At 36.4% G+C, this 14,276-nt stretch overlaps 1 protein-coding gene across 10 annotated transcripts in view; it reads right to left on the reverse strand.

Moving 5' to 3' along the window:
* LOC123271818 (neurobeachin) overlaps window positions 1-14,276 on the reverse strand; it is a 497,397-nt gene that overhangs the window by 237,976 nt on the left and 245,145 nt on the right. The gene's annotated exons all lie outside the window — the stretch shown is intronic.

Below are 14,276 nucleotides of genomic sequence, written 5' to 3' on the forward strand. Positions count from 1 at the left end.
GTTTATGACGTAAATCCATTGTACGTCATCATGAATACTTCCCAACAATAATAATAATACCCGATAAATATTTGAGTGATTTCGTATGAATTCTAGTTTAGTCTGTCATAAAATCGCGAATATGTCTATGTATATTTATTTAGTCATTTCTTAAGCTTTTATTTAAATATTTTTATTTCATAAAATAGAATGCACGAGAGTTATGAAAATGCTTTCACTCAAATGTCTTTAGCGAAATAAAATGTTGAATTTATACTCTGATTTTTTATTTTATCTAGGGAAATCTTTTTTTCGGGTACGTGCTGGGATTCTTTTTCTCTTTTGCAGAAAAAAGATACACGGTCCATAAAAACGTGAATTGTTTCTTAATTCTGACCATATAATATCGGACACTGTTTCGTTTTTATTTATTTTTTTTTTTACGCTCAACTTTCTTCACTAATTATTTTTCCGTAATCAATATTTTTTATTATAACTTCTTCATTCTTAATTTTTCTTCAATAAAAAGGCTTGGAGCTTAAAATGGAGGAAATTTTTATATTAGCTAATAAAAGTGGAAAGACATAAAATATATGACAGTCTTAACTCCTTTATTACTTCGAATGAAAGTATAAAAGATCATGAATAAAAGCTTATAGATCCTTACAAATCTTTTAAAAATGTAAGGATGGATTTTTCCACCTAATTTTGAAAATCAACATCCCGGTGTCTTATACAAGCATTCTGAAGGGTTAATAAACATGACCGTTGATCAAGAGCTGGGAAAAAAGGGAATTCAAGTGTTATGCAAACAGAGTGAGTGTTTACAGTGATTACAGTGTATTTAAATGGAAGTAGTTGGATGTAGGTGTTTTTAAATGAATTATTTGTAAAACACTTGGATTGACTAATTACAAAGGAGCGGAGCATACTATTTAGATCCCATGGAGATTTATTGTAGTTTTAAACAATCTGGATAGAGAGTGTTTTAATTTCCAGTAATTCAGCATCAGATTTAACGCTTTCAGTGACTATAACGTTGCGGTAGAAACTTGATTTCCAGATAAATGAATTTTCACTATAAAAAACTGCGCGAAACAAAACAGTGATTTTTTTCTGATGACATAATAGGTGAAATCCTTTTTTTCCATCAAGAGTAATCAAATTCGTTAAATTAAAACTCTAATCATTGAAATAATATTTTTAAATTGAGAATAGTGAACCGATTACTACTGGATCCGCAGAAGAAATGACCAAGGACCTGATGAAAAGAGTTGTCCAGGCCTGTGACGCCAGTATGGTCCGGAAACACAGCATAAGCCAACGCCCGGCAGTGCACTGGTGGAACGACCACATCAGTGTTCTTCGGAAAGAGTGTCTAAAGAAAAGAAGAATATCCCAGCGTGGCTATTGACGACCTAACTCTGCGGAGCTGGTCGCAGAATACAAAAAAGCCCGTCGATCATTGAACAAAGCCATCAAGGATAGTAAGAGACAATGCTGGAAAGAGCTCATCAACGAGGTGGATAAAGACGTGTGGGGTAGGCCTTATAAGGTGGTTATGACCCACCTAAAAAAACAACAAATGCCATCACCTACGTGTCTTCAACTTCTCCAGAAGATCGTCACTGCACTATTTCCACAGCAACGCAACTTCGATTACCAGTTGGCGCCAGGCGAACTGGATGACACTCCACCTGTCACTGAAAAAGAACTGCTGGAGGCCTGTAACCGTGTAGGGAATAATAAAGCGCCGGGATTGGACGGAATCCCTAATATAGCCTTGAAAACCATCATAAAGGCAGCTCCAACATTATTCCTAGACGTTTATAATTCATGCCTTAAGGAGGGGACTTTCCCGCAAAAGTGGAAACAGCAACGATTGGTACTGTTACCTAAAGGGAAGAAACCACCGGATGAACCGTCATCTTACCGCCCACTTTGCATGCTAGATACAGCGGGTAAGATATTTGAACGCATAATTCACCAGAGAATTGAAGCAGTAGTCGACCCACTCCTGGCAGACAATCAGTATGGATTCCGGAAAGGACGATCAACCCTGGACGCAATCAAACTGGTTATTGATACGGCCAAGGAAGCAATCGCAGGAACCAGATGGAAGGGTGGAACGAAAGAGTATTGCCTGGTGGCGACCCTAGACATCAGAAACGCATTCAACTCCGCCAATTGGGAATGCATCATGCAGGCCCTCCAAGAGAAGAATGTACCAGAATACCTTCTTAAGATCGTAACAAGCTACTTTGAAAATAGGGTCTTGAAGTATGACACGAAGAACGGTCCGAGGGAGTATGATATTACTGGAGGTGTACCACAAGGTTCAGCCCTAGGCCCGCTCCTGTGGAATATTATGTATGACGGTCTATTAAGACTAACTCTGCCAAGAAACGTCAAACTCGTAGCATATGCAGATGACGTAGCCGTAGTGATTGTTGCCAAACACCTTGACGAGATAAACCATATGTTCGATCTCACTTTTGAGCGCGTTAACCGGTGGATGGACGCAGTGAACCTGCAACTGGCGCAACACAAGACTGAGGCAGTGCTTATTACCAGCAGAAAAGTGGTAGAGACCATTAAGCTAAAAATCGGCGAACAAGAAATCACATCACAATCTTATATCCGATATTTGGGAGTGATGCTTGATGCCCGACTCAACTTCAAGCAGCAAGTGGAGCATGTCAGTGCCAAAGCGTCAGTAGTGCGGGCCAGTCTCGCACGACTGATGCCGAACGTCGGAGGCCCAAAGCAGAGCAGGAGGCTATTACTGTCATCAGTAGTCACATCGGTGCTCACTTACGGAATATCCATTTGGGCCGACGCATTAAAAACGCAAGAATCATTGAGAAAGGTTGGACCAGTATATCGACTGAGTGCCCTACAAGTAGCTAGCGCTTTTCGCACAATATCAGAGGAAGCAGTGTGTGTTATTTCCGGTACTCTGCCTCTCAGAGTCCTAGCTGAGGAAAGACGGAACCTATATCAACGAAAAAGGTCAACCACACTGAGCCCTGAAGAACTTAGAAGGGAAGAACGGAAACACAGCATCGCAAGATGGCAACAGGAGTGGAATGCTGCAGAGAAAGGTCGGTGGACGTACCGTCTCATACCTCGGATTGATGTGTGGTTCAACCGGAGTCACGGTGAGATCAACTATTATTTAACGCAGATGTTATCAGGACACGGATGTTACCGGAAGTATCTCCACCGCTTTAAGCACGATGATACCCCAGAGTGCCCGTCCTGTCCAGGGGTCAATGAAGATGCGGAGCATGTCCTCTTTGTGTGTCCACGTTTCAACCAACAGCGCAATGAGTTAGAGAAGATTCTGAAGAAGAGAACCCAACCAGAGTCAATAGTAGAGGCAATGTTGTCGTCAGAAGCTGCCTGGCACGTCACAAGTATTTCTGCTACAAAAGTGCTTACCGAGTTGCGATCCATTGAGAGGAAAAGAGCGAAAGACCGAATCTAGAAGGAAGAAATAACATCTTAGCCACCAGAAGGAAGAGCGGCAGCTTATTCCTCCCCCCGCGAAGAAATGCCTTACGGCGGTACCATGGGGGATCAGAGGATAGAAGAGAAAGGGGTTTAGGGTTTAGTGGGTAGCGGCGTCAGCGTCGAGTTTTAGTATGACGCTGCGTCGAGTCGCCACATATCCAGGCCAACAGCTATGCCTAGAATCCGTAAAAAGGATTCCCCCCCCCCCCAAAAAAAAAACACATACACACACACACACACACACACTCGATTGTAGACGTCACTTTTGTCAGTACCAGCATTGCTAAAGGTAACACTAACTGGAAGGTACTGGACATCTACACTGCCAGTGACCATCATGCGATACTCTGGGAAACGTCAAACGACCAGAACCTCAGGGGGCCTATCAAGTAATTTAACACCGTCGGTTGGAAGGTGAAATCTCTTGACCCAGAAGTATTGCTAACAGCCCTCGATAGTGATCCGATAGAGACTGGATGTGCAGAAGAACATACTAAGGCCCTGATGATGCGAGTAACACAAGCTTGTGATGCCAGTATGCCTCGCAAACGTGTTATGAATTCAAGACCTGCGGTACACTGGTGGAATGATCATATCAGCAACTTCCGTAAAGAGTGTCATCGAAAGAGAAGAATATCACAGCGTGGCTATCAACGACCTAACTCTGCAGTGCTGATCGCAGAGTACAAAAAAGCTCGTCGTGAACTTAATAAGGCCATAAAAGAGAGCAAAGGAAGATGCTGGAAAGAGCTCATATACGAGGTCGACAAAGACGTGTGGGGTCGGCCGTATAAGGTGGTCATGACGCACCTGAAGAAACAACAAATGCCGTCAGCTACGTGTCCCCAACTCCTTCAGAAAATCGTCACTGCGCTGTTTCCACAGCAACACAGTCTCAATTATCAGTCAACGCAAGATGAACTGGACGACATTCCACCTGTCACTGAAGAAGAATTGTTGGAGGCCTGTAATCGGGTAGGAAATAATAAAACGCCGGGATTGGACGGAATCCCTAATATAGCCTTGAAAACCATCATAAAGGCAGCACTAACATTATTTCTAGACGCTTACAACGCATGCCTCAAGGAGGGGCCTCAAGGGGACTTTTCCTCGTAAGTGGAAACAGCAACGGTTAGTACTTTTACCTAAAGGAAAGAAACCGCCAGAAGAACCGTCATCTTACCGACCACTCTGCATGCTAGATACGGCGGGTAAGATATTTGAGCGTATCATCCATCAGCGAATAGATGCAGTAGTCAACCCACTCTTGGCAGACAACCAGTATGGATTCCGGAAAGGACGATCAACCCTGGGCGCGATCAACCTGGTTGTTAATACGGCCAAAGAGGCAATCGCAGGAACTAGATGGAAGGGTGGAACGAAGAAGTACTGCCTGGTGGCTGCCTTGGACATCAAAAATGCTTTCAATTCCGCTAATTGGGACTGCATCATGCAAGCTCTCGACGAGAAGAACGTGCCAACATATCTTCGCAGACTAGTGATTAGCTATTTTACAGATAGAGTGCTGAAATACGATACAAAGAATGGTCCGAAAGAGTATGATATAACCGGTGGTGTGCCACAGGGCTCTGTTCTTGGTCCACTTCTGTGGAATATCATGTATGACGGGCTCCTGAGACTGAAGCTTCCAAGATGTGTCAAACTGGTAGCGTATGCGGATGATGTTGCCGTAGTGATCGTCGCTAAACACCTCGACGAGATTCAACATCTGTTTGACATCACTTTTGAGAAGATCAACCAGTGGATGGATACAGTGAACCTACAACTGGCCAAGCAGAAGACCGAAGCAGTGCTTATTACCAGCCAAAAATAAGTTGAAACAATTAAGCTAAAAGTCGGTGACCGAGAAATCACATCACAACCTCATATACGATATCTGGGAGTGATGCTTGATGCCCGACTCAACTTAAAGCAGCAAGTGGAACACGTCTGTACGAAAGCGTCAGTAGTGAGAGCTAGGCTCGCACGATTGATGCCGAACGTCGGAGGCCCAAAGCAGAGCAGGAGGCTACTATTGTCATCAGTAGTCACATCGGTGCTCACCTACGGAATATCCATTTGGGCTGACGCACTAGAGGTGCAAGATTCATGGAGAAAAGCTGGACCAATATATCGTATGAGTGCCCTACGAGTTGCAAGCGCCTTTCGAACAATATCAGAGGAAGCAGTGTGTGTCATTTCCGGAACTTTGCCGCTCAGAGTCCTAGCTGAGGAAAGACGGAACTTTTACCAACGAAAGAGGACAACCACACAAAGTGCCGAGGAACTCAGAGCTGAAGAACGGCAGAACAGCATCGCATGATGGCAATCGCAGTGGGACGCCGCGACAACAGGGAGATGGACACACCGTCTCATACCGAAGATCGACGTTTGGCTAAACCGAAGTCATGGCGAGGTCAATTACTATCTGACGCAGTTGTTGTCAGGACATGGATGTTTTCGGACGTATCTTCACCGCTTCAAGCATGATGATTCACCGGAGTGCCCGTCCTGTCCAGAAATCAATGAAGATGCGGAGTACGTTTTCTTTGAGTGCCTACGATTTTACCCACAGCGAGATGAGCTGGAGATGATCCTAAAGTAGAAAATCCAACCAGAGACAATAGTAGAAGCAATGTTGTCATCAAGAGCCTCCTGGAACGCCATCAGCACATTTGCAACAGAAGTCCTTATAGACTTGCGTTCCATCGAAAGAAGAAGAGCAAATGACAACAACTAGAAGAAAGGTAAAATAACACCTCAGCTGCCAGAAGAAAGAGCAGTAGCTAGATCCTCCCCTCACGAAGTAATGCCTAACGGCGGTTTCCATGAGGGATTAGGGGAAAGAGGAAAAGGGGTTTAGGGTTTAGTGGGTAGGGGCGCTAGCGTCGAGTTTTAGTATGACACTGCGTCGAGTCGCCACATATCCAGGCCAAACAACTATGCCTAGAATCCGTAAAAAGGATTCCCTCCCCCCCGTAAAACAAAAAAAAAAAAAACACACACACACACACACACACATACACATACATACATACAGACATAGTGACAACATCGCGGGGGTGGTCAGGAAAGCTTCCTATGACCTCAAAAGATTTTTGAAAATCTTCGATTTTCTTAGCGGGAAGTTGAAAAAAAAAAAATTTCCGGACGATAACCACTAAAAATTTTCAAATTAAATTTTATTCTTCAACTTCTGAAGTTTCACGAGGAAGCCAATAAAATCTATACTACTATATAAATCTATTGACTCTGTCTGTACATTCAATTTTTTCATCTAATTTTGTGATAAATAATCGTTTTATGATGCGCTAATTCACATCTGACTTTTTTTCTGTCTGTCTGTCTGTATGTCTTCTTATAACTCAAGAATTCTTGACCAATTTTAATAAAAATTGGTATACACACTGTTAAAAATATTTGTAAAATTACAATCATTTTACAAAACAAATGTTGGGTAAAATTACAAATCGATGTTTACTACTGCGAAGTTATGAAACAATTTTGGTAATTTTTCAAAAAATGTCAGGAAACTTAGTAGGATATATTGTAATTTTACGATTTTCATGTAAAAATCCTAATTGTATTGTAATTTTACGAAACTGTTTGTCGAATTTCAATACAAATCTTTGAGATTTACAAACATTGTTTGTAATTTGGTTTGCTAGAAATTTTTGTAAAATCACAAAACAAAGTTGTAATAGAAATTACAATGGAGTCTTTAAAAATTTAGTAACTTTCTTTGTAATATTCAAATTTTAATTGTGAAATTAAATCGTAAATTTTAATTTCACCCACAATTATAATTGTTTATAATGTGTGTGGTAATTTTACAAAACTTTTTGCTAAATTACTATGAAAACGACTTATATGTGCAAACATTGTTTGTAATTTCATCTACCATATTCTTTTTGTTATAGCAATTTTGTATAATATAAGAAGGGCCGTTTTTTTCTCAATTTTATGCATAATTAAATAGTTCCCCATAATTCAAAAAATAAAAAATAAAAAAATAAAAGTTTCCATTGATTATTTATGGTCAACTTTAATGTTCGTAAACAATATATTCAGTAGACAATCAATTATTTGAGATACTTATTTTTTTCTTAGGTGAGAATAAACACGTTCGAAATCTTCAGTGTTTAATTTTCACTTTTAATTTAAATCATAATTATTGAATATATTTCTCTATCACTATACAGTATAACTTTTGAGATATGTTTTATATAAAACTAATGGGAAAAATTAGTTTCAAATACTCCAAGTTGGGATTTTGTTATAAGTCATTTTTTTATGTTTTTGAAAATATTAAAAAAATTTTTTTTTAATTATAAAGCCGAAGTTCAATACGATTATAAATTTGAACCATAATAGCGTCTACTTGTTGATGTAGACTGATGTATCAAAAAACAACAATGTCCTTCATATTCATTTTTACTAATTTTTCAGTCTATAGTTGTTTATTTGTAATAACTTATTACTAATAAGAAATTCGAGGCATCGTTTATCTTTTATAAATTTTAATATTACTTTCGAATGATCATTTCGGAATCGATAAATTTGAACGAGTATATGTTAGACTCTAATTTTTATTATATTTAATGATTATAAATAAATAATAAATAATGTAAAAGTTAGTTATTTTCCATCAATAAACAGCATCAAATAACACAAATGATGTAAAAATAAGTCGTAATGCTCCATTACCCCGTAGGATTAGCTTATAAGAATGATGAGATATTGAACCATCGATCGGTCGTACGGCGTAGGGGGTTAGGTATCGGTCTAGCAAGTGCGTGGCTCGCGTTCGATTCTTAGTTAGGGCAAATGCGTTTTTCACTTTATATTTAATGAATAGCAAATTAAGGTCTGTATGAAGTACCAAATTCCGGAAAATATAATTAGCGCTTCATAAAAATAAAATCACATCAAATATCAAATCAAATTATTCTTTTTTACTATTTCAACTATCAACTACCTATATATATATATATATATATATATATATATATATATATATATATATATATATATATATATATATATATATGAATATACAGAGTGTCCCAGAAGTAACGGACGCCATTGTAGCATCTGATAAACAAAATAATTCTGAGACGAAAAGTCCTTAGCCATTTTTTAATCAGACGCATAGGTAATTAATTATTAATTAAAATAACGTCCTTCTATGCGTTAGAGAGAGAGCACTAGTGTCAAGTCAAGTGCGTTCTAACGAAGACGCTTGCACGTGTGAATGTGTAAGTAAATATGTGTGACTACGTTAGCTATAGAAACTAGTTAGTCATACAGTTAGTTGTGTCTTTGTTTGGCACATACTTTACTGGACACTGGCGCTCTCTCTCTAACAAATAAAGAGACGTTATTTTTAATTAAGAATTAATTATCTATGCGGTTAATTGAAAAATGGCTGAGGACTTTTCGTCTCAGAATTATTTTTTTCATCAGATGCTACAATGGCGTCCGTGACTTTTGGGACACCCTGTATATTGAATATTTTTTCTCGGGGTACTAAACTTACAAAACATTTTTAATAGATTTTGTTTTGTAAAATTACAATCTCGTATTGTAATATTGTTAAACAAATTGCCGATAGATGTTTAGTAAATTACAAAAATTGTTTCGTAATTTTCCTAAATTGAGTTGGAATAAAAAGTGGAGTAAATTTACAAAACTGTGTATTATAATTACTATATTGTGTGGTGCGTAAAAACTTCCAACACATTTTTAGTAAAAATACTCTAGAAATTTTTAACAGTACAGTCAGAACACGTTATTCTGCGAATGATAGGACATATATGATGTCGGTCAACCCAGTGCTGGTTATGAAATAGGAGTCCTAATCTATATTATTATGAGATTCCTATCTATATAGTCACTCATCACGATATCTCGGGAACCATCAGACCTAGGAACTTGAAATTTGGTAGGAATATTACTTTTGCCATGTAGAGGTCAGCTAAGAACGGTTTTTAAGAAATTCCTCCCCCAAAGGGGTTTGCGGGGGCGTTAACAATGAAAAATTTCCAGTTTTAAAATATAGCTCCTATCGACTCCACATTTGGTAGGAATTTTCTGTCAGAGATCTAGAAATAGTATATGAATGAATTTTACGATATTTCACCTCACAGGGGATTGCGGGGGTGAGTAATAACAATGAAAAATTTTAAGTTTCAAACTGTAGCTCTTACAGACTCCAAATTTGGTAGGAATTTTCTGTAAGTGACGTATAAATCATTTATGAGCGAATTTTACGATAGCTCACCCGACAGGGGATTGCGGGGGTGGGTGTTAATAATTAAAATTTCTAATTTCCAAGCTATAGTTCCCATAAACTTCAAATTTGGTAAGAATCTGCTACATATGAGGTAGAAATGATCTAAGAGCGGATTTAATGACAACCTATTCCAAATATGAACTGCGGGGGTAGGTGTTAACAATGAAAATTTTTAATTTCCAAGCTATAGCTCTTATAGGTTCCAAATTTGGTAATAATCTGCTATATGTGTGGTAGAAATGATCTAAGAGTGAATTTTGTGACAACTCTAAATCTGGATTGAGGGAGTGGGTATTAACAAAAAAAATTTTGATTTTCAAAATATAGCTCCTACATGCTCCAAATTGAGTAGAAGTCTTCTATATGTGATATAGAATTGATCTAAGAGCGGATTTTACAACGAATCACCTCCAATGAGGATCGCGGGAGTGAGTGCGCACTCACATGTTGACAATAAGAACTCTTAATTTCCAAAATATAACTTCTAAAAAATATAAATTTAGTAAGAATTTTTTATTTCTTATGAAGAGATCATCTCAAAATGGATTGAAATAAATTCTACTCCTGATAGGGATTGCGGGGCTGGGTTTTAAAATCTAAAATTTTAATTTACAAATAATAACTTCTACAGACTCCAAATTTGGTAGGAATCTTCGTGTATGATGTCAAGTTCAGCTAAGAATGGATTTTCTCGAATTCTAACCCCATAAGGGATTGCGGGCGCGTTAACAATGAAAATCTCTGATTTCCAAACAATAGTTTCTATGGCCTCGAACTTTTGTTGGAACCTTTTGTTTATAATGTAGAAATCATCTCGAATAGGATCTTACGAAATTCCTCCCCTACATAGGAGTGCGGGAGTGATGATTGTCAAAAAATTCATATTGTTCCTACAGATATAAAATTTGATAGAATCTCAAGAGAAACAGGAAATCACAGGGATGGCCTCCAAGGTCAACCGATTTGAATATTTTTCTTTCTTAATAATTATATTTTCTTACAACAATCGTCTCTTTGGCAGCGGCTAAAAAGTCATTTTAACGTTTCCAAAATTTTACTTTCCATGTAGCTATTCAGTCAACGGACTAAGAAATTGACATACATGTATTTTTGCTGATCACTAACCGATGAATTGTTCTTTTTACGGAGGAAATTTTAATTAACAGCAAAATTCCCTGCACTTTGAGCTAGACAGATTTCAACTTCACTTATGAGACCTACAATAACTTTAACTGAAACTTTCAATGCTCATTTCAAATTTTTTTTTTCGTGTCAATTATTATTCATTTTTTGAAGAAAGCCACGGGAATTTTATATTAATTGCACATTGAAAGTTACAATAAATAATAGCTCGAATGATCACATAGATAAAAGGTAAATGCCAATTCGATGAAATTTGGAATCTCTGTAAGTCAATACAATACTCCAATTAAATTTCAAGTTTAAATGTACAAATACAATTCTATAAACGCCCAGCGGACTGGGCGGGTAACAGCTAGTTTCATAATAAAGTCACACAAAATAAGCTAAATTTGAAAAAAACTTTTTTTTAATTAAAAAAAAATTAGAAGCGATTGTCGAAACATCTTAAAACTAGTGCGGATTTTTCTAGAATTAGTTGAAGATTTTTTTGAGTAAAAAAAAAAAATAAAAGTGGTCAGACTTCAAAAACATAACGGTTATTTCGAAAAAACCGAAATATTTCATAGATCCGGACTTCTGAAATTTTTTTCTAAAAACTACATTAATGAACAAAAATTTTCGATTTTGATTGGTCCCAATCGGTTAATTTTTAGAAAAATTCTAGCGATTAAAAAAAAAGCCGTCTTTTTTCAAAAATTCGTAACTTTTTTTGGGTTGGGTAAAAAAATCTGAAGTAAATCCTAAAAATGTCTTTTGTGAGGTAGAAAAAGATACAAAACTTTGAGCGAAATCGAAGGAGGTCGGGCAAAAAAGTTGCCGATTTGGCATCGAATAACCCATATATATATATATATATATATATATATATATAGTATATATATATATATATATATATATATATATTAAGGTGTGCCAAAATGGAACTCCCGTGAAGAACCTTTTAAAATTAGAATTTTTAGTTCCGCTTTTAACAGGGGCTGCGTTTGATTTTCATATAATTTTTTAACAGAAGCTTAGTTTGGGTATTTCCGGTGAAAATTCAAAATTTGGCCGGAAGTGCACAATTAAATTTCCTTTTAAAAATCCTATAAATAATCAAATGAATTCTCTCAACCCGAAATATCTCAGGAAATGCCCAAACACAGCTGCTGTTAAAAGTGGAACTCAAAATTCCAATTTTAAAAGGTTCTCCACGGAAGTTACATTTTAGCACACCCTAATATATATATATATATATATATATATATTTCTAATATTTTTTTGATAAATTTTTTTTTTTTTTTATTATGTGGCATCAAAAAATACATACAACTCTAAATTTGCACTTTTTTATCACCAACCCTTGCTTTTTAATAGTCATTTTCATAATTTTATCATTTTCTATCCCGCTCAATAACATCAATTATTATCACTTGGTAAGTTATCCCCTCCATGTGTCTACCGGTGTCACTTCTCACCCTGTAAACAGCACGGAGTAGGGATGTTACCTCTAAAGTTTTCGGCTATTATTAGTGTTTATGCTTCAAGCGTAGTAGTTAAACATTTTTACTATCTCAGTGTAACTCTCATATCAAATATATTCTCGAGTAACTTTATTATTTATTTATTAATAACTAATATTATTGAATATAATTAATTATTAATAACTAATAAAATTATTAATTTTGAGTGTAAATCGCACGATCAGTTAATTAAGTGACTTACATAACCTCTAAAATACTCAACACGTGTCACGATTTCCCGCAAACAACGGCTAATGAGTTGTAAGTATAAATTATTTTTACGTTTATTATAAAATCAAAAATTATTCTTTCTTATTTATAACGAAACTATTATTGAGAATGGTGAAAAACGAATTCGGTGAAAGTTAGATTTTTATTACAATTGGGAAATTTTTTTTTGTGTTTACTTATAAGAGCTCTAACTTCGACAGAATTTTTTTTTCACTATTTCTAACAATATGTATTTTCGATATAATTAAGAAACATAAAATTTTTCGCTTTCGTGAAACTATCTAATTTTTACATGTATATTTAATGTAATCAAAGATAAAATAAATGATTAATATAATAATTAAATAATTCAATCAGTTCTATTCATGTGGGTTTTGTATTGTACAGTGAACAATGCCAACAAAACGCAAAGGGGCCAATTTGAGCCGTGATACATATAAATCTAGAAGTATTCGAAATAGAAGAGCCCAAAGAACCGAAGAACAAGTTCAGGAAGAAAATACTGGAGCGCGTGTGAGAATGGCGCAATTGCGTCAAGAACAATCAGACGATACACGAGCTGAACGCAATGAAGTCATTAGATTAGAACAACGAGAATCACACCGTTTTACTGTCAATAGACGCAGAGCGAATGACCAACAACGCCAACAGGCACATCGAGCATTTGTAGCTACATCATTTCTGCATCTAGCATTCCAGTATGAGCCCGATATTGAATATTATGCTCATTCAAAAGTAGTAATTGGTGCTATGGACAAAGAATGCCCGTATTGTCATGCTTTTAAATTCAAAAATGAATCAGCCGGGATGTGTTGCGCGTCAGGGAAGGTACAACTACATGCCCAAACGCAGCCCCTCTTAAAAGCGGAACTCAAAATTCCAATTTTAAAAGGTTCTCCACGGGAGTTACATTTTGGCACACCCTAATATATATATATACATACATATATATATATATATATATATGCTATATATATATATATATATATGCATATATATATATATATATATATATCGATATATATATAAGATATTTTCACCTTTGTGTTGACTGATCACGATATATCTGGAACCATAAGGTGTACACGGGAAAAAATTTCTAGGAGAATTTACGATACAACTATTGTAAAACTGGACTATACTTTTATTACTATTAATTGTCAAATATTTTAGAAGAAGAAATACTATTTATTCATGAAAAAATACGATCTTACTATTGTAAAAAGTAAGAGATGAAAATTTCCAGTGCTGCCTCTGTATCTTTCCAATAGAACTATAGCAAATTTTACAATAGTTGAATTGGAATGTTTCTCAATTAGTGTGAGTGATGGCCGTGCATAGCGCTAGACTTCGAGTTTATGTATTTTTTTCACTACTTTTTTTTACTTTTTCGAATTTTTTTAATAGTAGTAAAAATTGAAATTTGGGTACGGCCGTAGTTCATGCCATAGCGACATTACTCTATATTAATAATCTTTTTTATTTTTTTATTTCAGATTGCTAGGAGGGTTGGAATCGTGGGCATGGTCACGTGCCTATTCTTTGAGACCCTCCCCCCCCCCTACTTCATCTGCTGTTAATTTTTTGAATTTTCAACTTTTTTTATTTTT

The sequence above is a fragment of the Cotesia glomerata genome, linkage group LG9 (assembly GCF_020080835.1).
Source record: "Cotesia glomerata isolate CgM1 linkage group LG9, MPM_Cglom_v2.3, whole genome shotgun sequence".
NCBI classification, from domain to species: Eukaryota; Metazoa; Arthropoda; class Insecta; order Hymenoptera; family Braconidae; genus Cotesia; species Cotesia glomerata.